Below are 21,861 nucleotides of genomic sequence, written 5' to 3'. Positions count from 1 at the left end.
TCCCCAAACACCCATCAGGCTGATAAACCATGGGAAATGTCCAAGTCCCATCTGAGCCCACAAAGATCTCCCTGACCTTGGTATCCACCTGCAGTTCTTTTGTCTTCTGTTTTTAGTGAGATTTTCTGGACAAAACCATACTCTAATATTTTAATTTTTTTTTTAAACCACAGAAGACTGATAATTTCTTAATTAAAGAAGACAGCAAGTATCAGTGATAGCTGCCTATGCATGAGAGCCTAATAAGGGTTTTGGTCCAGAAGCAGCATGTTGTTTTGTGGTCATTTTCTTTTAAGCCCCAGGGGTTGGAACTTGCATTTTCTTTGCTTCCCAACCCCTGGCAGAGGGAGTTTGACCCCACAGCTGTGGTGTGGCTCTGTTACCTGAGCCCTGGTGGGTGAGAGGAGATGGGCGGCTCAGATTTCAGGTCAGATGAGTTTTTCTTCTCCTTCATACCCTGGAGCCTGGATCTGGTGCATGGCTGATGTAAAGTGGGAGCCCCTGTGAGACCTTGGCTGGCTCCAGGGGCTCTTCAGGTGGAGTTTCTTGAGAGAAATTGAGTTTCTGGCTTGACTGACAGCACAAGCTCTGGAAGATGTCTCAATCCATGAGCTGTAGGTTTTAAACAGCCCCTCACATCTTCCCAGCATAGGGGTGACTCTAGTGCAGCCCACAGCTCTTTGATCCACACAAAGCAAAAACCTAAAAATCTCAGAAATAGTTCTGGTTGAGAACTGGGTCAATACAAGTTAGGGCTAAACTTTGCAATGCAATTGAGCCCCTGGCTGCTCACAAAATGCTGCTGCTGTGATGACGAATAATAATAATAATAATGACAGCCATCATCATTATGTCTTTTGGTAGAAAGATTTAATGGGGAGTCAGTTGAAGAACTTAAATGTCAATAAACTTGCTGTGGTTTCAGAAATGCTCCAGTCCTGCCTTGCAAAGGTAAAGTGGCCAGTGTTAATTTGGCTCTCAGCATTAAAATGAGCTTCTGAGGTGAGGACAGCCTCCCTCAGCTCTCAGAGTGGATCTCAGGTGCTTTGCCTGCCCAGCCTCCCAGCTGCTGGTTTTTGGGGATGTTGCCTGGGCTGTGCTGTGTTTTCCTGATTTCCCCTCTCCCTGCTGTGCCCCTCTGCTGTGCGTGTCCTGCTGCATGCTGTGGGTGCCAGGCTCATGCTGTAAATTACACCATTGTGTGATTGCTCATAAAAGCCTCATCAAGCCACATGTCCCTGCAAATGGCACCAGGATGCCTGCTCAAGTGGCACATAACTCAATGGTGGCTGTCAGGTCCAGGCTGAAATCTCCCAGTGCATGGAAAAAATAATAATTGGTACTTACAATCCTACCTCCAGACCTTATTGTTTCTGTGTCTTATTTTCAGAGGAAGGAGGGGACAATTACCAGCACTTTGATGGGGATATAAAGTGAGAGTTATTACCCACTGTTCACCGCTTGGTTATTCTTTTTCATTTGAAAATTAGAAAGAAAAATAACAGGGAAAAGTGAAACCACAAAAAGCCACACACACACCAAAAACAAACTTGAAAGCATGACCTGTTTGGGTAGGATGGGTGCTCTGTCCTACGCTGACATTTTCCCCTAGGCAAAGTCACCTCATAGAGTCAGAAGCCTCCTCAAAATGCTCATGGAGCTGCTCCTTTGTCAAGTAAATTATAGCTGGCAAAAATCTGGAAGTGCTGCTGGTTTTGCTTTACTTGGGGTTGTGTTGGTCACTAGAAAGTAGGGAGTGCATCAGGGCCAAAAGAAGGAGGGAATATTGGAATATTGTACCTGCAGTGAAGAAAATTCCAAACTGAACCAGGAAAACCCCAAAATTAACCAGGAGACCAGAAATGTCTTATTGAAAATGATTTAGCAAGACTGAGAATCTTGTTTTTGTGGGGTGTGAGAGTGTGTGCCTGGTGTACAGAGTGGGACATCCTGGTGATCTCCAAATCCACAGCTGCTGCCTTGACTTCCTTCACAAGGTCTTCCTCTTGTGGCTACAAACACCATCACCCTCACTCTAAAAAACAGACTTGCACTGGGTTTTGGCAGCAGGTTTCAAATTTCTCCTTTTGGGAAGAGGAGATGGGATAGTCTGAGCATGGATCAACAGGGGGAAAAATAAAAGTAGCCAGAAGATTTCAATGTTGTAGAGATTTTTGTCTGACAAAGATATGCAAAGCAATCTTTGCTTTCTCTTGCCCGTTCAAGAGTTGTGAAGGGTTGTTGGTGTTAGGTGGTAGCATCTCCATGTTCCTCTACCCCTGCTCCCTCAGACACCCCAAGTCTCTCCTGATTATGGAAGAAAGGTGTGGCTACAATGGGTCCCCCCTTTCCTCCTTTCCACCCTCATTCCTTCTCAAGTAACCCACCCACACGTTCTCACTTGTTTTTCCCAGTGGTCACAATTTTGCTGTGTCCTTCCCAAAACTTGCTGCTTTCTACATGGTTATTTGCTATTTCTGATATTTTCAATCTCATTTTTTGGCAGCATTGCTGATTTAGTTCCCCAGGTGCTGCTGCTGTCCTGGATGCACTGGGATTCCCAAAAGGTTCCTGGTGTTTCCATCCAGGTACCAAACCAATCTGGCCACTCCTCACAGCACTACCTGCAGATTTATTGGTTTCTCACATTGTTATTTATTATATTCAGGAATTTCTTGTGTCAAAACTAGCAGTTTTCCACATCCATCCAGTTATCCAGACCTCATCCAGAGCTTTTTCCTCTGCCTGCAGCCTCAGCACTCCCAGGTGGGACCTGCTGGGCAGGGAGGAATTATTGCATTGCTTAATTAATTTCAATTATGATCAATCTACTCTCTTTAGGCTTTCTTTATTAGAAAAGTTAACTATTTTAATTCATATTTTATTAAAACATAGCTTTTGGTGGCTGAAAAGTTTTTTCAATCTCTCCAAGAACTGAAGGTAAAGGCACATCTCTATTACTCCTTGCCCCTGAGGTCGTTGCTTCATTGCTCAGGATCAAATCTTTCTAACAAATCCTTTGCTTTATTTCTGGAGATTTATGCCTCAGATCTCTCCCTGGGAAACACCTGTGACAGGGCACTTTGCCTTCCTCCTAACCCTATCTCACAGCAAGGAAATATTGAAATATATTCCAGTGGGTGCACTAGCATTTGGCCAGTACTAGAACACATTGAAATCCCTCTGGGGGAGGATGTTCTTTTGGAAACATCTCTGATTTTGGAGCTGTGCACCAGTGTTCAGTCAGATCCCTTATCATCCACTGTTGTCATCCTATTGCAAGAGTTCCACACCTTCTTAGAGATTTCTCATGGGCACCTCCTTGCAGTACTGACTCCTTCCTCACAGCACATCCAACAAACACCAATTCCAACCTAACCCACTCATTTATAGCACTGAACCTCATTGGACACAGCTGTGACCTGTTAAGGGCAGGCCTGTTCCTAATCTTTGGTGATTAGCACAGCTGCAACTCTGCAGGCGTGAGATCACCTTCTGCACTATCTTTATTTCCTTACATTCTATCCCCCCACAGTTCAGGATAATTCTCTGCAGCTCAGCATTATTTATTCTCAGATGAGACTGAGCAGTGCCTTAGAAGGGTGTTCAGCTTGATCCACCAGTGCACATTTACTGCTTGAGATGTGAAGGAGAAGAGGAAGAGCACCCAGCAATTCTTCACTGACTCCTTGCTTTGGCAGAAATACCAATCGGTAAAATTAACAACTGTTGAGTCATTACTTGCAGATATTATTCAGTTCCTCTTCAGGGCTGATATTTTTTTTTCTGGAGACAGGAATGAAGGAAAATTGGAAAATATATATTGAAAAATTTTAATTTTTCCCCCCCCTTACTTAATACAATTGGCTCTGTGACTTTCCTAGGGGCTGCTTGCCCTAGTCAGGAACACCTGCATGTGGCAAATATTCAGGGATTAAACTTTACAGAAAAAAAAAACAAAACAAAACAAAAAAAAAAAAAAAAACAAGCCAAAAAACAAACAAACAAAAAAACCCAACCCCCCCCCCAAAATACCAAACCAAAGCAACCAAAAAGGAATTTTACCTTTTAATTTCAATGAGAACAGATCAAGAGGGAAAACGACAAGAATACAGCTCCTCCTATGTCAAAAATTGATAAGGAAAAGAGGGGAAATGCCCCAAATCATGGTGATTAGGCGTTAATTCTGTGAACTGAGGTCACCCCATACATTGAGCTCCAGTGAAAGGATGGCACAGTAAGGGAGGGATATGTCCCAAATGGCAGGTCCCTGCAGGTAGGAGCCATTCCAGGGAGCCTATGGAGGGAAATAATGCTTAGCTACCCATATGTGCACATGGAAAATATCCATCATTATTTCCTATACTGTAGGCTCATTATTAACATGCAGCTCACAGCAGCTAATGGCTAAAAAAATCAATCTTGCTCATCGAGGAGAATGGGAAAGAAATAATTTATTTCCCCCCTTCAAGAGGTTTGGAAGATAGCTGTTTCCACCTTGAAACATTGCTCAGAGGGATGAAAAAGTAAATAGGGGGAGGGTAAAGGAAAAGAAGGGAAAGGAAGTAAATTCCTGCTGTGAGCAGCAGGCTCTGAAATGCTCTTTGGTCTGTTTTAGGAGAGGGAAATGGCTCATAATAAAAAAGGGTGGAGGAAGCCTTCCTTGACTTTTCAGTTTGGCAAGAAGTTATTGTAGAGTGGCTGGGCCAATACTCACCCAGAGCATGTCCCAGGTGGTAGCAGAGCTGGGGCAGTCACAGAAATGTAATTTGTTTTCTAGATAAACTGATATTTTCATCTTTTCCTTTTCCCTTTCCAGGCTGCTTTGGCAACTGCTGCCCAGCTTGTTTCACATATTCCTTGGAGCAGGTCAGCACTGAAGATCCCCTCATGATTCAGGACCAAGAGCTGAAGAACACATACAAGGAAGGCAGGGAACAAAAAAAATCAGCATCCAGCTCCCATCAGGCTTTAAATCCAACTCCTCAAAATATCCAGGATCTGTTTAAACTGGGATTTCTGATGGGACAGCAGAACAGCTCCTGGCTAACCTGTCTGACTGTCAGTTGGGTAAGAGTGAAATTATGCTTTGCTTCTGCCACTTGCATCCCTTAAACAAGCCTTAAAGAGACAAAAAATGCAAGTTCTGTTTGTTTATTCTAAGGTTCTAAGGATTCTTAAAGCTCATTAGCAGGACATATTAACTTAGAGGAACAAGTTTTATTATGGCTCACTTGGGGCCTTCCAGCTTTTGTGGGACTGGTTTTATCAAAGTCTCAAACTCCTCCTACACCAACTTCTCTGACACATTTTTCATGAATTAGAGCCAAAAAGGAGGAAATGGTTTTGTAGGAATCATAATCAAGAAAGTCAGGAAAATAAATGAAAGCAGGGTGTGCAGGATTTATACTGACTCGTTCCTCTGAGTGTCTCCCAAGTAATCTGGGAGGAATTCTGTTTCAGGTATTATGAATGTGCTGCGATGAATAAAGTTGCAATTTAAACATTATCAGTGCAAACTGGGGGTGGATTCAGAGATCAGGCTGCTGAATGGGAGGAAGGGATCTGCTTAAAATTCTGCTCTGTTTTCTGCATGACTCAAGCCAAGATTGAGATGGTAGGTGTTTGAATACCTGCACACCTTTTATTTTATAGATAATGTAATTATATTCTCACTTCAGCTCACCTATAAAAAGAGCTCAAATTTGCAATAAAAATATCTTTACCCCCTTTCTGCTGATCGTTGCTTAGCAAAGTATTTCACACAAGAGGTTTGTTATCTTTAATAGCACTAAAATTACTTTAAGCAATTACCTGCATAATTTTAAACTCTACAGAGGTTATTAAAATATTCTCATGGCAACTATAAAGAAATATGAAAATAAGTAAAGACTAAATTGCACTTTGTCCCAAAAAGTCATTTGCCTTAAAGCATGTATGTCCTTAATTTCTGAATAGGGATCTTTGTTTCCTGAATTGAATATTCTCCTTATGTTTGACCTTTCACGTTCCAGCTTTGAAGGTGGGTCTTTTCTTTACAATAACCATTTCAATTTCAGAACAAACAGAGATAACTAAACATATTTGGCAAAATACCTCCATGGCCATCCCAGAAATGAACCTGAGCTTTGAAAATCTACTCTTATGTATGAGGAACCAGAATTTAACTATTTAAGATTCAATCTCATATCCTGCATGTGGCTTTGATTACTTTTATTTCTCTTTAGGCAGAAATTTCTTACAGCACCCAGTGGCACAGGCCAGCTGAGGAAGAACTTTCCACTACTGGGGTTTAATAAGTATTGGTCTGGTTTCCCACCAGGAAAGCGGGAATTGTACTAGAATTTGTAGAATTATGAGGAAAATCTTGTTGCTTTAAGTCCTAGAAAATGATGCAGAGTGGTGAGTCTCTTTGCTGCCTGTAGTGCATCCTCTTTACTGGTCCTCCTTTGATTTCCATCTCCCACATCAACAACGTGGAGCTGAAAGAGTGGCTTTTTATAGAATAATGATGTTGAAGGAAATTAGCATGGTTCTAATTAGGGGATGAAAAGGAGCAATTAATTTGGAGAGTTTTGACTTCTGTGCCAGAGACATCACCCCAGCAGACCTCCTGGAGTGGGGCAGGAACATTTCAAAGCACAGTGCTACAGCATGGCACAAGTGTCAGTGAACATGAAAGCAAAATTAATTGAGAGAATAGAAAATCTAGAGCAATTATGTTACAATTTCATTTATTTTTACATGCTCTGTTGAGATAGCAGATTTGTAATATCCACTGCAATTCAGAATCCCATTTTTTCCCCACAGTTGTTATTAAACCAAGTGGTTTCTTTTACTGTTTTTTTTCCTCCATTGAAGAGCCCAGTCCCAGAAAACCTGGAGGCAACATTTCTCCTGAGTTCCTGCAGAGTCCAGGGTGAGGAGGCAGCTTGGTCCTGGCGTGCTGCTTTCCCCCTGGAAGGCTGAGACTTGAAATCAATCTCAATCACAGCGGAAGGGCTGCAAGTTGCTGACTCGAGCAGCCCTTTCCTGGCAGCTCTGCACTCAGCGCTTCCTGGTCTCCCACCTCCGCAGATAAAAAGCTGCAATCAGAGATCAAACCTTCCTCAAGCTGTTAAGCTTCTGACATCTGCAAAGCCAAGAGTTCAGAGATGATGTCAAAGTCGTTATCTGCAGCTGAACCAGAAACATTTCTTTTTGTTAGCAGTCACACAGGCAAGTTCTTGTTCTATTATTTTCATGGGGTTTCATGGGGTTTGAGGCCAGAAGGGGTGATTAGATAATTTAATTTGGCTTGCTGGGAATTGCAAGTCGTTTCTTCCTTCTTATATTCTCCCAGGTGACTTTGAAAACTCAAGCATTCATCTCCACAGGCAACCAAACCTCTGGGAAATAGAAATGGGCATAGCCTCAGTAACTGAGGCTCCTGAGATGGCAAGGAGCTAACTCACAACGCTCTGTGTGACCAGAGAATTCCTAATTCTTTGTCCCAGTGCTCCAGATAAAGCCAAACTCCAAGTGAACAGCTCTGAAAACCCAGGACAGAGCTGAGGGGAGGGTTGTTCCTCAGGGATCCATCTGGCAGAGCTTTTGGGTGGGCTGTGGTCCCTGAGCTCGTTGGTGGCTGGGGAAGGCAGCAAAGCCTGAGTGCACTGAAATGAGCCCAGCTCAGGCTGCCCAGGGCTGCCTTTGGGACTGCCAGCTCCAAAGATCTCCTCCCTGAACCTGGTGGCACCACCTGACCCTCTTAATGTCTCTGCAGGGAACAACAACTCTGTTTCCGAGCTGAATTACTCAGTGTAGGCTCATCACCAGCTCCAAGTTTCATTTCAGCTCTCCAAGCTAAAGTCAGTAGATTTAGGGTGAGTTTCAGTCAGGTGCCCAAGAATTCAGCGAGTTTTAGGGTGCCCTCCTTGCCCTGCAGAAGAGCCAAGGTCTCCTGTGGGTCTTGTGTGGTATCTGCCAGGTCTGAGCTCCCTGAAATACCCCAAAGCATCCTGGATTCCTGTTTTAGGTAATTAATAAGACAACAGTATCCTCCTCTAAGCTTCACACTGTAAGACCCACATTACAGGTGTGTCATGTGTAAATGGTGTGAGTTCTCCAGTATTAAAAACTATAATATACACTTTATAAACTATTTTATTTATTATATAAACTATTATATTCTACTATAAATTAAAATTATTTTAAAATTTTAATTTTAAATTAAAATTTATTATTTTAAACTAAAATTTATTATTTTAATTTAAAATTTATATTTTAAATTAAAAATTATTATTTTTCTTATATATACAATTTTTATCTATATAAGCTATTATATACATTAATATAATCTATATAATTTACAAATAATATAAATATAAAATTATAATTTCCAGAAATTATATCATAAATATATTATAATAAATAAATAAAATAGAAATATAATAAAAATAATGTAAATTATATTATAAACATATCAATTATATTATAAAACATATTATAATATATATTATATAATATAATATATATAATGATATATAATATATAAATATATGTTATAATGATATAATAGAAATATTATATAAACTATATTATAAATATATAAATTATACTAATTTATACAATACTAATTTACTAGTATTATATAAATGAATAGTAATAAATTGTATTAGATTTCATAACTAACTACAGCTAACATGAACCTAGTACTTGGGTTTTTTTTATATAGCACATTAATCAGAGATTTAAGTGCAGGCTTAAAGGTTTAAAAGAATTAAATCCTGAGACTAATTAGTCTCCATTCCAAAATTCAGACAAAACTCGTGTAGACTTGTGGGTCTAATGTAAATCTAGCAAAGTTTGCATTATTCACTTGTCAAATAACAAAATTTATATATTAAAAAGGAAAAAAAATTGCATCAGGTACATACAGATTTTCTATTGTGGCTGTAATAGTGAGGAACACTTCCGTTTTTTCAGAGGAAAAAAAGTAATTCCTGCTGTAGGCTTGGAAATTATCAGTGGAGAAGAAAGAAGTCTTGGTTGCATTTGTTGATCTTAAGATGTTTAGGGACCTTCAAGAAAACAGTGAGAAAACTGGATGTGAACATATATTACAGAAGGAATTTCCAGCAGAATCAGGAAATTATGTAGTGCTTTAAAATCTCATTTGGAATGATAACATACAGTTCTAGTCACACATTTTCAAGAAGGATTAACTAAAATTGAAACAGGTGATGGAGAATATAGCTAAGAAAAAAGGTAATAGCTTTGCTTATTTAACCTAGAAAAGTGCAGTTTAAGGGAATAAGAGTATATTGACATAATGATATAAGAGACTTTGCAGCTACCTCAGAAGCTTTGGCAGAGAAGTTTAAAATAAACACCTGACAGCAGTGCAGAAAGCTTGGAAAGGGTGGTGGCTGCATTTCACCTGATTTTTGGAGGAATTTAAGCTCCAGAATGTTGTAGCTCTGCAGTGACTTTTCAACAGGGACAATAGAAGAGAAGCCTGAGGTTTTAGCTGCAGCACACAGTTGTACAAAATACATGGAGAAGGAACAGGCTGAGTAAAGAAAATTCTGTTCATTTCATGTCCTACCTTGAAAAGTATAACTTTTTGTCCCTGATCAAACTAACTTGTGATTTTTTTAGTTTGTTTGGCTTTTTAAAAAAAATATATTTCCATTGCACAACACTTTTAGGTCAGCACTGATTTGATATTTTCTATTTATATTCTTGTAGTTGATGACAATTGATGTTCTTTCACTTGGGTTTCAAAGGCATGAACCTCGCGATCAATTTATGCCTCGCCACAGTTCACCTCAGGATATGATATATACCTGGCATGCAGTTCCTGGGTAACAGATCTTTAGGACAGCTTAATGACTGATGCAGCTGTGCAAGTGGTGGTGATGAAAAGAAAATCCATATTTCACTTTTCACTCAAAATAGGGGACATTCAATCAGTAATTCCGAGGGAGGACAAAAGCAGAGAAGTGAAAGATTTTGGCCTCTGCTAATTTTTCTAGCTGTCAATAGAAATGGTTTATGTGGGCTCCTGGATTTACTCAAAGACAGGGTGCAGATGGCCTATTTGTCATTAAAAGAGCATTTTAATGCAAGCTTGACCAGGTCTGAGATGTTGTCATTTCAAAACGCTGCGAAATGTCACTGACCTTTCTTCACAGACGTTTGATGATCAGAGACAAAGCGAAGAGGAGAGTGGCAGATCTGTGGCGAGGACAACTGGGAAAGTCAGAGAAAGCACTTAGAGCCCAATGATCCCAAATCGCCACATTTTATGCAGGTCTGGCTTCAAGCTCAGCAACGAGACACGCGGACATACACAGAACAAATCACCTGCCTAAGATGGCCCGTTTTTAATCTCAGTCTGGGATGAGACCCAAAAAGGATAAAGACAGTAAATTGCCTATAAAGAAAAGCAATATGTACAAAAGTTGCTGTTATTTACTGACATTAAGAAATGTCAGCAGAGAGTTCAGGGCTGGGCAGGGCTCAGATCACTGGCCCCTCTGAGTCACTCAGACTGTGCTCAGGAAGTGATGAACTCAAAAAAAGGCAGAGAAATACATTAGTTTAATCATTGCTTGCAAACCCATAATTTATAAAATTCTGGAACATAAATCTTGCCAGATTTGTGGGAAGGAGGATAGGGAATAACATTAGAAGTCCGCCAGAGATGCAGCTTGTCTCAGTATGCAAGTAGGGAACAGGGAGCCTCCCATTAGATGTGAATTTGCAGTTAAATGCAGTTAAATGCTCAAATGAGGCTTTACTTTGGACTCATCCAGCTCTCTTCTGTCCATGCTTGGTTCCTTGCAGCAGTGTGGAAGAGAACAGGGAGATACAAGTGAGGGGAGAGCCTGTCTGGAGGGGCTTTTTCACTGTGGTGTATGGAGGGGACAGTGAGAAGGGAGATACTCCAGGCAAACAGCACTGATTGAGAATGGCAGTAAAACATAAAATAAAAAATATGAATCTATAACTTGCTTTGAAACAGAGAGATGTTTCCCCTGTCTTTCAGGCAACAAAATTCAGGGCAGGTGTGTTCTGCTGCAGACCAGAAACAAAATGGTGCCTCAGGTGGAAAATGGTGTGAACTGGGGCAGGTGCTGAAGTAAATAAATTTCCTGTTACCTGCCTTGCTGGGCACATTGCTCTGAGAGCTGGGACCACACCTGGTCTCTCAGGTGGCTGTTAATGGTCCCAAAGTGACCATGGGGGAGCAGGATAAAGCAAATTAACCTGCCTCTGACCGGTAAGCCCACCACAATTAGTAGTGTGAAGCTTTGGTTGCCCAAAAGTTGATATTTCCCTGCAGTCCAGCACCTGGGCAGGTAATTGGACATTGATGCCTTTTCTTTGAACTGTCTGCTGCAGCACTGGAGGATTTTGTCAGACATTTTATCTTTTATGTATCATTCACAGGGTTTTGGCAGCTCTCCAAAACACAGTGATGCTCTTTGAAATGATTTCTGATTTTTTGGTAGTTTGGTTGTTTTTAGAGAGCATCCTCTCTGCTGGACTTGGATTAGAACAGTTTTTTTCCTTTAAGGTGCTTACAGGTGAATTTCAAGGGGGAGAAGGGGAAGGAGAGGAGTGAGTTGTACCTGATTTAATGAGAAAAAGTAAAGGGTAACGTTATAATTTTCCTGTTTCTAACACAACAGCAGCCTAGTCAGGCCAGTGATCTGTGCCCAGGAGGGAAACCCTTTCATTGGCAAAGAGACCTGGCAGGGGGAAGAAAAAGGCAGGTGAATTGTTCTCATGTAAAAAGCTCATTCTGCAAAGGAGAAAGAAAGCAGGCAAACAGCCTCTTGTTCACAGGCAAAAGAGCCCAAAAGCTAAATTTTTTTTATTAAACTCTTGCACTAAAAGGTCTGTGGGCTCCTCCATCTCCCCAGGAGAAGCCTCTCCACAGGGCAAGCCCACGGCTGCTCCCGGGGATGTTTTATGGCTCTGAGCTTGCAGGGGAGCTCAGTCCCACAGAGGATTCAGGCTGCAGATGCTGAGGCACTTTCATTTCATAGGAATCGCTGTGAAATGAGGTTTTATATTGCAGCATTGAAATGCTCTGGGAAAACCTATTAGGGCAGCTGCAGGATGGGGTCAGCAGGCAGCACAGCAAGGAGCCCAGGGGACTCTAATTTACACAAACTCTCCACCACCAGCAAACACACCAGGGGTGGCATTTAAATGTTCTCTTCTCTCTAGCTGTGCTACCAAAACAAGCAATTTGTGGATGACACTAAAATAGGAGGAGAGTCTGATGTGACAAATGATAGAGCGGCTGCCCAGAGGGGACCCGGATTAATCTGAAGAAAGGGCTAAATTAAACTCTGCGAGGTTTGGCAAAGGGAGGCACAAAACTCCATTCCTGGGGTGGAGAAACCAGCTGGGAGTGCCTGCCTGAAGAGCAGCCCCACTGGAGAGGAGCTGTGAGGGTGGGGAGGCTCTGGGACAGGCTGTTCATGGATGCCCCATCCCTGGAAACCTTCAAGGCTGGCTTGGATGGGGCTTGGAGCAACCTGGGCTAGTGAAGGTGTCCTTTCTACGGCAGGGGTGGAAATAATGATCTTTAATGTCCAACACAAGCCATTCTGTGAGCTGAGGGTGACAGGAGGTGGCAGGTAAAACAGCATCTATAAAAGGATGGATCATGCTTTGATGGGTCGAGTCCTGCACCCAGCCGGAGGAATTTCATTCATTCCCAATGGCTGGCACTGCTGAGGTTGTCCTCAAGTGGGGAGGGACATGGAGAAGATCAAATGGAGGACCACCATCCATCCAGGCTGTGCTGGGCTGGCCAGGGCTTTGAACATGATGAAGAAACCAGAAGAGTGATCCAAAGTTTTATCCATAAGGGGTTGCGCTACCACTTTTTTTTTTTTTAAATTTTTTTTTTTTTTTTTAATTTAAACCCAGAGCTTTTCCTCTCATTTTTCTTTCTTTTTTTCCCTTCTTTTTCTGAGGATTGATTGACTGGGAGAGCTGATGGCTTGGAGCAAGGCTGCAGGGCACTGAGGCAGCTGGCCATCAGTCTCACAGGAAAAGCCCAAGAGTGAGGCTGTTACTGCAGCTGGAAGAGCATGTTCTGGTGGGTACTGACTTAAGGGATTTGTTGTCATTTTTTATTTCCTTTGCCGTGAAATGATTTCTGAGGAAAAGGAAGAAGAATCAGAACAATTTCTCCAAGGTGGCAGGAAGCAGAGCAGGGAAGTGGAAATGCCTCAAATGGTTAATATCAGGGATGGGTGAAAGTGATTTGACAGGATTTCAGGAGTTTTCTGCACTCTCACTGCAAGAGATCATCTGATATGAATGATGCCTGAGCAAAATTTTTAAAGGCTGGACAAATGTAGCCATTAGCAGCTTCAACCAACCTTGAAAACTTATTTGCAGGAATTTATCTCAGGTTTCACGCATTTATTTGTACGCAGATTTTCCTTGTTTCACTTTTTAAAAAAAATATTTTGCTCATCATGAAAAATTATTCAGTGATGTTTCCTGTGAGAATGTTTTCTGACATGCACAGACATTTACTGCAAAAGTGACTTTTGAGATTTGTTCTTCTGAATTTGCTATTTATGCTTTGCTTTTCTTTTCCTTGAGCATTCCTGCCTGTGGGTATGAACCCAGGAGGAAATCTGCAGAGTATCACTAACTGGCTTTGTGAGATCCATCCAGGGAATTTTTCCTTTTAATTTTGTTTGAGGAGATTTGGAAAGCTGAAAAAGTAGAAGGTTTAGATGAAGAGAGACAAACAAGGTGATTATAGCCCCTGCTGTCTCTGTCTGGCACAATGTTCACGTGCTGGGTCTGGGGTGACATGGCCACGTTCTCTTTTCCTGCCCTCCATCCCTCATTTTGGGGACAAGGTTACATCTGGGTCTGTAAGAAACATTTATAGAGGAGTAATAGGAGAAGTCAATATCTCTCCAGCCCCAAATAAATTACAGTGATGCTTTATGGAGTGTGCCAGAGGCTGTGTCTTGTTGGATTATCCTGGACTTGCTCCTGAGCTGGCTCATGCAAAGCTGGGCTCATTCTGACTTTCCAGGGAGTGGACTTCAGTGTGAAAGCAGGATGCAGATTTCCTGACGAGGTCTCTGGTGTCGAAATTGATAGAGGAGCCCTGGAAAAAGTTAAAGATAGAATCTAAAATGTTGAGCTTTGTGTTTTCCCAGATCAACTGCATCTGTGTAAGCAGTATGATAAATGATATAATTGTTAGATGTGATGACTGTTTAGTAATTAAATATAATTATTATATAACCATAAGAAGAATCATGAGAAACTATGTAGGGAACTTAAAGGGGGGCTATGCTTAGCTGAAATCTATGTATACAATAGAACAATATAAGTTTAATAATTAACATGAAAGTTATATAACGATAGAGTATAAATACATGATCATCTCGGATGTATGGTCAGAATCAGATTTGGGTTGAATATACCCCGATTCCCAGAGCTCTTAAATAAAAAGCACCGCAGATAATCGCTCCGTGATTATGTGTTTTTGAACGCTAACAAGATGACCCCGAGACGTTAGAAAGTCTCTTTTTTCCCAGCTTGGAAAAAGAGACGAAGAAGTTGGGATTCCTTGGCTCTGGTTCTCAAGGTTGTTTATTTTTTCTTATCTATTACATTCTTTCTCTGACCTGCTGAGGTCTGTCCAGCAGGTCCGGTTGAGGCACACTGACTGCCCTCAGGGCAGTGTTATCTTTTTATACTAAAAACTATGTGTACTTTATTTACAATAATTTTCCAATACCTATCACCTATGTTAGACAGTCTGTCTTGTCTCTAAACCAATCCAAAATTTCACCATCACAGCAGAAGATGGAGGCCAAGAAGAAGCAGGAGGAAGACAGGACATGCCCAGATTCCTCCATCTTGCCTCTTGAACCCCCATTCTGAAAACCCCAAAATTCTACATTTTCGCCCTGTGATAAATTCACTAACATTCTAATCAAACCCTTGTGGCTTGTCACTCCTCACACAAAGCTGGCAATTTTTTCCATGGGCTAAGTTTGATGGCACAGGTGTTTGTGACTCTGTGCCAAGGTCTCTTAGCCCCTTTCCAGGGTCTCAAGTTCTCCAGAGCAGTCAGAGGAATGCCCTGGGTTCCAACAATTTCCAGGGCCAAAGAACATGGAAGCTGGATTCTGAGACTAGCAGAGACCAAAGGAAATGTAGAAGTTTGGGTCTGGTGTTGGGAACCCCAGCACAGAAGCACAGCAGGTGTTTGGTCCATGGTTGCATCAGCTGGTGGTGGAGCCCGGTGGGTGTTTCTTTCCAACCACGTGTGCTGCAAGAGAAATCACTCAGGTTTTAGTTAGATGCTTCATTGGAAAGCTGGAAAGTCCTTCCCAGCTTGGTGTGAGGTCGTGTTCACAGAAAAGGGACTCAGGGAGAGCAGGAGGGGTTACCAGATACACCAAATGGATTTCAAACCAGATTTGTAAATTAAACCCCTGTCTTCAACAAGCATTTCCCTTTCCACCTCAGCAAGTTGGGTCTGAACAGGATTTCTGGTTTTTTTTTTTTTTTTTTGTTTTTTTTTTTTTTTTTTTTTTTGTTTGTTTTTGTTTTGTTTTGTTTTGTTTTGGATTTTTTAAATTTTTTCTCTTGTTCATGGCAAGGTCTGCACACTCCTTTATTTCTAGTTGAGGCTTTTCACCATCCACAGGTGTGTGGTGTTTCCTCTTCTTCCCCCTTTGTTTTCCAGCACCAGGTTCTCTCTCCTTGAATCAATCCTACCTTGATGTACTAGTGAGAAGATGCAATCTGACAAAGACTTGGCCCCTATTATTTCTTGCCTAGTGATATTTCCCTGACAGAAGTGAATAATTTGTCATTTTTTAAAAAAAATCTACACATTTGTCTGAAGTCTTTTGAGCAATCTGCAGTCCCCTTGCAGCTGTCTCAAAGCAAACCTTTGCATTGCCCATGAAATTTCATTTTTAGTACTGAGATAAACTTCAAGAAAACTAAACTTTCTTCTTTCTTTCTCTCTCCTTTTAATTCCCCAGGACAGACACAACTTCAGAAAATGATCTCGTCCTGCTTTGTCGTTTTGCCAATATCTTGTGCAAGGTGAACATCCCAATAGGTACAAAGTGTTTGCTGCAACAAGTCAGTGTGTTTGTTTGTCCACTTCCCAGAAGAATATGAAACCTTTTGAAACGCACATCCTTTTTGGTATTTCAATATAAGAGTCAAGAATAGAGTTCCTGTCGCTCTGGTCAGACTGAGGGAGGGGTGGAAACAGGACAGTAACCCAGCCTCTCATGGAAAACCTCATATCCTGTGTTATGGGAGTCACTTTAAACTGATCAGAGCAAAAATGTGCACAAAAATGACACATCTGTGAACATTTAATGAGCACAACTGTGGGACTTCAACAGTATTCAGTGTAATTCTCTCTATGGTTTATATTCATAGGCAATAAGAGGCCCATAGCCTGATCCCCTTCAGCTGCTCTCCTCTCTTTCTATTTGCTTCTCAAATTGTTCTGCAAAACTTCAAGCTGGACTCTCTTTTCTCTAATGAGCTGAAATTGTGCTAAAATAGAAATTCCACCTGCTGTTGCCCAAGATGTGGATTTTCACTTTGGTAACAGCACATGACAATAAAAATAAACCATAAACTCATACAGGCACATCCTCAAATTTAACACCTTGGTTCTACTCAAATTATTCTGTTTAGTTTTGCTTAGTTTTTTTAGTTTTGTTTAGGTTTGTGTTTATAAGTTTGTTTTCCTTTCAAAAGAAGGAAGTCTGTGGGCAGGTTTTGAACAGACTACACTTGTGTTTCTGCTTGTAGAGGAACCTGGACGTGTTGCTTTGGGCATGTTTTCTTTCCAGCATGGACCTTGTCTGACTGCTTCATGTATCTGTCTCTGTTATGGATGTTATGTATTTTATTTGTCCTAGAAAATCCCTGCTTTGAAAAAAAGAAAGTAAGATGTTATAAGCATGGATAGAGCTAGAGCCAAAATTCAAGTGTTTTCCATTCTTTTTGCAACCCTTTGGAAGTAGAGCTCCTCTCCACAAAGGCAACACTTCACCCTACTAGACACTCTCTTTAATACCCCTGAATAAATCTTTTTAGTGACAGCAGAATAATGCCCAGCTTATGTTGAAGGACTCCCATTTTCACTCTCCTTGCTCTTCAAGTGTTTTTTAGACAGCCTTGAATGACAAAGGCTGGGAAGCAAATAGGAGAGGTCAGGACAGCATGTTTTTGTCAGCTGGAGGAGCTGGGTTTTGTTCAAAACCCTCCTTTGTCCTCAGTGTTAGCAATTTGAATTATTGCAGCTGAGTGCTGAGCAGAGGTTTGGATGATCCTTGTGGGTTGAGATGAGGGGGTGAAGCACCTTGGTGTGTGAATGATGCACGAGTGGGGGTCATGCATGCACTGCCTGCTCCTACAGACACACAGTCAACTTTTGCTGATGAAAAAATACCTCCCCTGGCTAAAAAGGACCTGACGAGTTGATGGCTCCACTCTGTCCAAAATTGTGTCACGTTGTGAAATGTCATGTGAAAGACAGACGCGGAAAAGTTCCCTCCATGCAGGCCCAGGGTAATAAATTAACGAGCTGCAAACAGCAGAATGGCCATGCCCTGTGCCTCTGAGACTGGGAGCCTGGCTCTCCACGTCCAAACCCACCAGCCTGGAGCTGCTGAGCTCCAGGTAAATGGTAAATCTCTCTGACATGCTGCAGCAGCAGATCCCCTCTCCTTGCTTTCCAGCCACAGCACGCTCCGGGCAAACGGCACAGCTGGAAACCAGGAGCCCTCATAACGTTTCAGAGGTGGAATAAACCCTGCTGCCTGGATGTGAGCACACTCACCCTGCTGAAATATGGACTGGGACACCACTGACTGTGGCAGAGTCCCTGCCTCAGCTGCCTGCTGTGGGAAGGGTGAGCTCGTTCACCCCGCAGGCCCTGGGGAGCAGAGGGCCCAGGGGACAGGGGAGACATCAGTGAGCTGACAGGGTACCTGTAAATACATCAGGGAGCTGACTGGGTACCTCGAAATACTCTAAATACATCAGGGAGCTGACAGGGTACCTGTAAATACATCAGAGAGCTGACAGGGTACCTCTAAATACTCTAAATACATCAGGGACCTGACAGGTACCTCTAAGTACTCTAAATACATCAATGAGCTGACTGGGTACCTCTATATACTCTAAATACATCAGGGAGCTGACTGGGTACCTGTAAATACTCTAAATACATCAGGGAGCTGACTGGGTACCTGTAAATACTCTAAATACATCAGGGAGCTGACAGGGTACCTGTAAATACTCTAAATACATCAGGGACCTGACAGGGTACCTCTAAATACATCAATGAGCTGACTGGGTACCTCTAAATACTCTAAATACATCAGGGAGCTGACAGGGTACCTGTAAATACTCTAAATACATCAGTGAGCTGACAGGGTACCTGTAAATACTCTAAATACATCAGGGAGATGACTGGGTACCTCTAAATACTCTAAATACATCAGGGAGATGACTGGGTACCTCTAAATACATCAGAGAGCTGACTGGGTACCTCTAAATACTCTAAATACATCAGGGAGCTGACAGGGTACCTGTAAATACATCAGAGAGCTGACAGGGTACCTCTAAATACTCTAAATACATCAGGGACCTGACAGGGTACCTCTAAGTACTCTAAATACATCAATGAGCTGACTGGGTACCTCTATATACTCTAAATACATCAGGGAGCTGACTGGGTACCTGTAAATACTCTAAATACATCAGGGAGCTGACAGGGTACCTGTAAATACTCTAAATACATCAGGGACCTGACAGGGTACCTCTAAATACTCTAAATACATCAGGGACCTGACAGGGTACATCTAAATACATCAATGAGTGGACACGGTACCTCTAAATACTCTAAATACATCAGGGAGATGACTGGGTACCTCTAAATACATCAGAGAGCTGACTGGGTACCTCTAAATACTCCAAATACATCAGGGAGCTGACTGGGTACCTCTAAATACTCTAAATACATCAGAGAGCTGACTGGGTACCTCTAAATACTCTAAATACATCAGGGAGCTGACAGGGTACCTGTAAATACTCTAAATACATCAGGGAGCTGACTGGGTACCTCTATATACTCTAAATACATCAGGCACCTGACAGGGTACCTGTAAATACTCTAAATACATCAGGGAGCTGACATGGTCTTGGAGTCTCTGTGGTCAGGATGACCCCAAGATGTGTTATGGAGTCTCTTTTCTCAGCCTGGAAGCAGAAGAAGAAGTCAGGGTTCTTCTGTTCTGGTTCTCAAGGTTGTTTATTTTCTCTTATCTATATCATTCTTTCTCTGACCTACTGAAATCTGTCCAGCAGGTCAGGTTGAGGCACACTGACCTCCCCCAGGGTGGTGTTATTTTTTATACTAAAAACTGCCTGTACAATATTTACAAGAATTTTCCAATACCTATCACCTGTGTTAGACAGTGTGTTTCTACTTTAAACCAATCCAAAAGTGCCATCACCACTCAGAAGATGGAGGCCAAGAAGAAGAAAGAAGGACAAGGCACGCCCAAATTCCTCCATCTTGGGACCCTGAGCCTCATTCTAAAAACCCCAAAATTCTACTTTTCACCCTGTGACAAAATAACTATCATTATACCTAAACTTTCGTGGCTTGTAAATCCTCATATGAGCTTGGTAATTTTTTTCCATGGGTCAAGATCAAAGGCACAGGGGTCTTGGGCTCTGTGCCAAGGTCCCTGAGCCCTTGACAGGGTCTCGAGTCCTGCAGGGCAGCCAGAGGAATTTCCTGGGTTCTGACAACCGGGTAATTCTAAATACTGCCAGGAATGGTGATGCACCCCCAGGGAATGGCACATTTCCCAGGGGATGGGGTGGCACTCACCTCTAAAGCAGCCTGGACTCGATCCTGTCACAGTGGTCAGGTTACACCAGCTGGAGCCCTGCCTTGATGCACCAGGACAATTTTCTGTGCTTTAGAAAAATCATTTGATCACTCTTCCCACACAGCCTGCACTCCTTGCCGCTCTGTGCCTACCTCAGCCATCAGCTGGAGCAATTGGTTTGTGTTGGCTCAGGAATCAGGAATCTGAATAAGGAAGGGGCTCTGATTCTGGCTGCTTCTGATCCATTAAGATGAGCTTTAAAATAATCTTTCTTAACTCTCCTCTCACTAAAATTAGTGCAAATTGAAATGCATTTCATGTTATCTCTCTGTATAGGTGTGCAAAGGAGGCACTAAAACTTCAGTTTTTCTCAAAGGCTGGTGGCTGAGGTTTGGACAAAATATGAAATTTTTCACTCAAGGCATTTGCAGAAGCAAATGGGGCAGCCAGATTCAAAGAGGCAGCGCTGGTTTGATCCCAGGCAGGCAGAGCCACTGAACCTTATTTAATCTGAACTATTCCTGAAACTGCAGCTGTGTTTACTCTCACAGAGGAGAGCGGGAGGCATCAGACCCCCGTGCCCCAGTCAGGAGCTGAGATGAGGCAGCTTTGATGCCCAGAGTGCTGGGAACCCCAGCCTGGCCTCTGGGAATTCACCCTTTGGATCTCAGATCAGAAGGATGCTACTTTACCTGACAAGATCAAAAGCAAAGTTTAGCTTAGTGATCAGCTGGCCACTTCCTTCCTCTCCCTCCCTGTGTGAGGCAGGGCTGGTGATCAGGGCATTAGTAAAATAAACATTTCTCTTTCTTTAACACCTTCCAGCAAGGCCCCCTCAAAGCTGCTGAATTTATTCAGAAAGTTCAACGCCTCTCCTTGAGCAGCTGAAATGTTTGACACAGCCTCGTGTGGTGGAAAGGTTATTTCTGAGGCCACGAGTGCAAAGCCTCAGATGTCTGAACCCTCTCAACTCCATCTGCAAAGAACTTGTTCTTTGATTTCCTTTTCCCTACTTTGCTCTGGCATTGTTGTCAGGAGACTCTGCAAATGTCAAAACCATTATCAGTCACAGGCAAGCAGGCTCTTAATTGAACTTTTATTCTCCTGTCTGACTTGCTGCACTCCAAAGAAAAGGCTACATTGCTAGCATGGAAATGGCCTTTTGGAAATCACTGACTGTTGAAAAGAAACTATCTAAAATGGAGATATTTGTGTATATGTATTTATTGCCACTCAAACTTTTCTTTGATTTTTATATACACATGTACAATTAACATGCAGATTTTTGTATGTTCATACTATCACTGCGTTTTTACATACATATATAATAATAAATTATATCTCCAAGTGTTTGAATACACCCTTCCCCTTGCAACTTCTCTCAGCATATAGCATCTCCTAGCTCACAAAATATATTCTTGTCTTGTGACAGGAGCCCACAGAAAATAAATAAAAAATATATGAGGAGAAAGTGTGAAATAACAGTCCTGTTTGTTGCCTTGTGCTGTCTCCATCCTTCTTTTTTATCCTTTGTTCACGTTGTTTCCCTTCTCCATTTATGTTGATCGAGGCATGACAGGCAGACCTGATATTCAGCTGCCTAAGTCCATGAATGTCTCTGTGGATGATGCTGTGCTCCAAACAAAGTTCTGGGCAATTGGAACAAATATCCTGAGTCCACTATTAGTCCTCCTGATTTATTAGGACATTTTTTTTCCTCTTTATGTCCCCCAAAATGGTTTGCTCAGCTCTTGTCACATCTGCTTTGGCTTCAGTAATCTACTGGATTCTACTGGATGGCAAATGCTGTTTGAGCCCCCAAAGGCTCTGAGCCATTAGAGCCCCTTCTGATTTATTTCTTCCATGCAATGTGACTCACTGTCCAGGCTCTGTGCTTCTGTGTTTTGTCCTTCATTCCACAGGA

This window comes from Ammospiza caudacuta, chromosome 4, assembly GCF_027887145.1.
Source record: "Ammospiza caudacuta isolate bAmmCau1 chromosome 4, bAmmCau1.pri, whole genome shotgun sequence".
Classification (NCBI taxonomy): domain Eukaryota; kingdom Metazoa; phylum Chordata; class Aves; order Passeriformes; family Passerellidae; genus Ammospiza; species Ammospiza caudacuta.
This window is presented reverse-complemented; position numbering follows the sequence as displayed.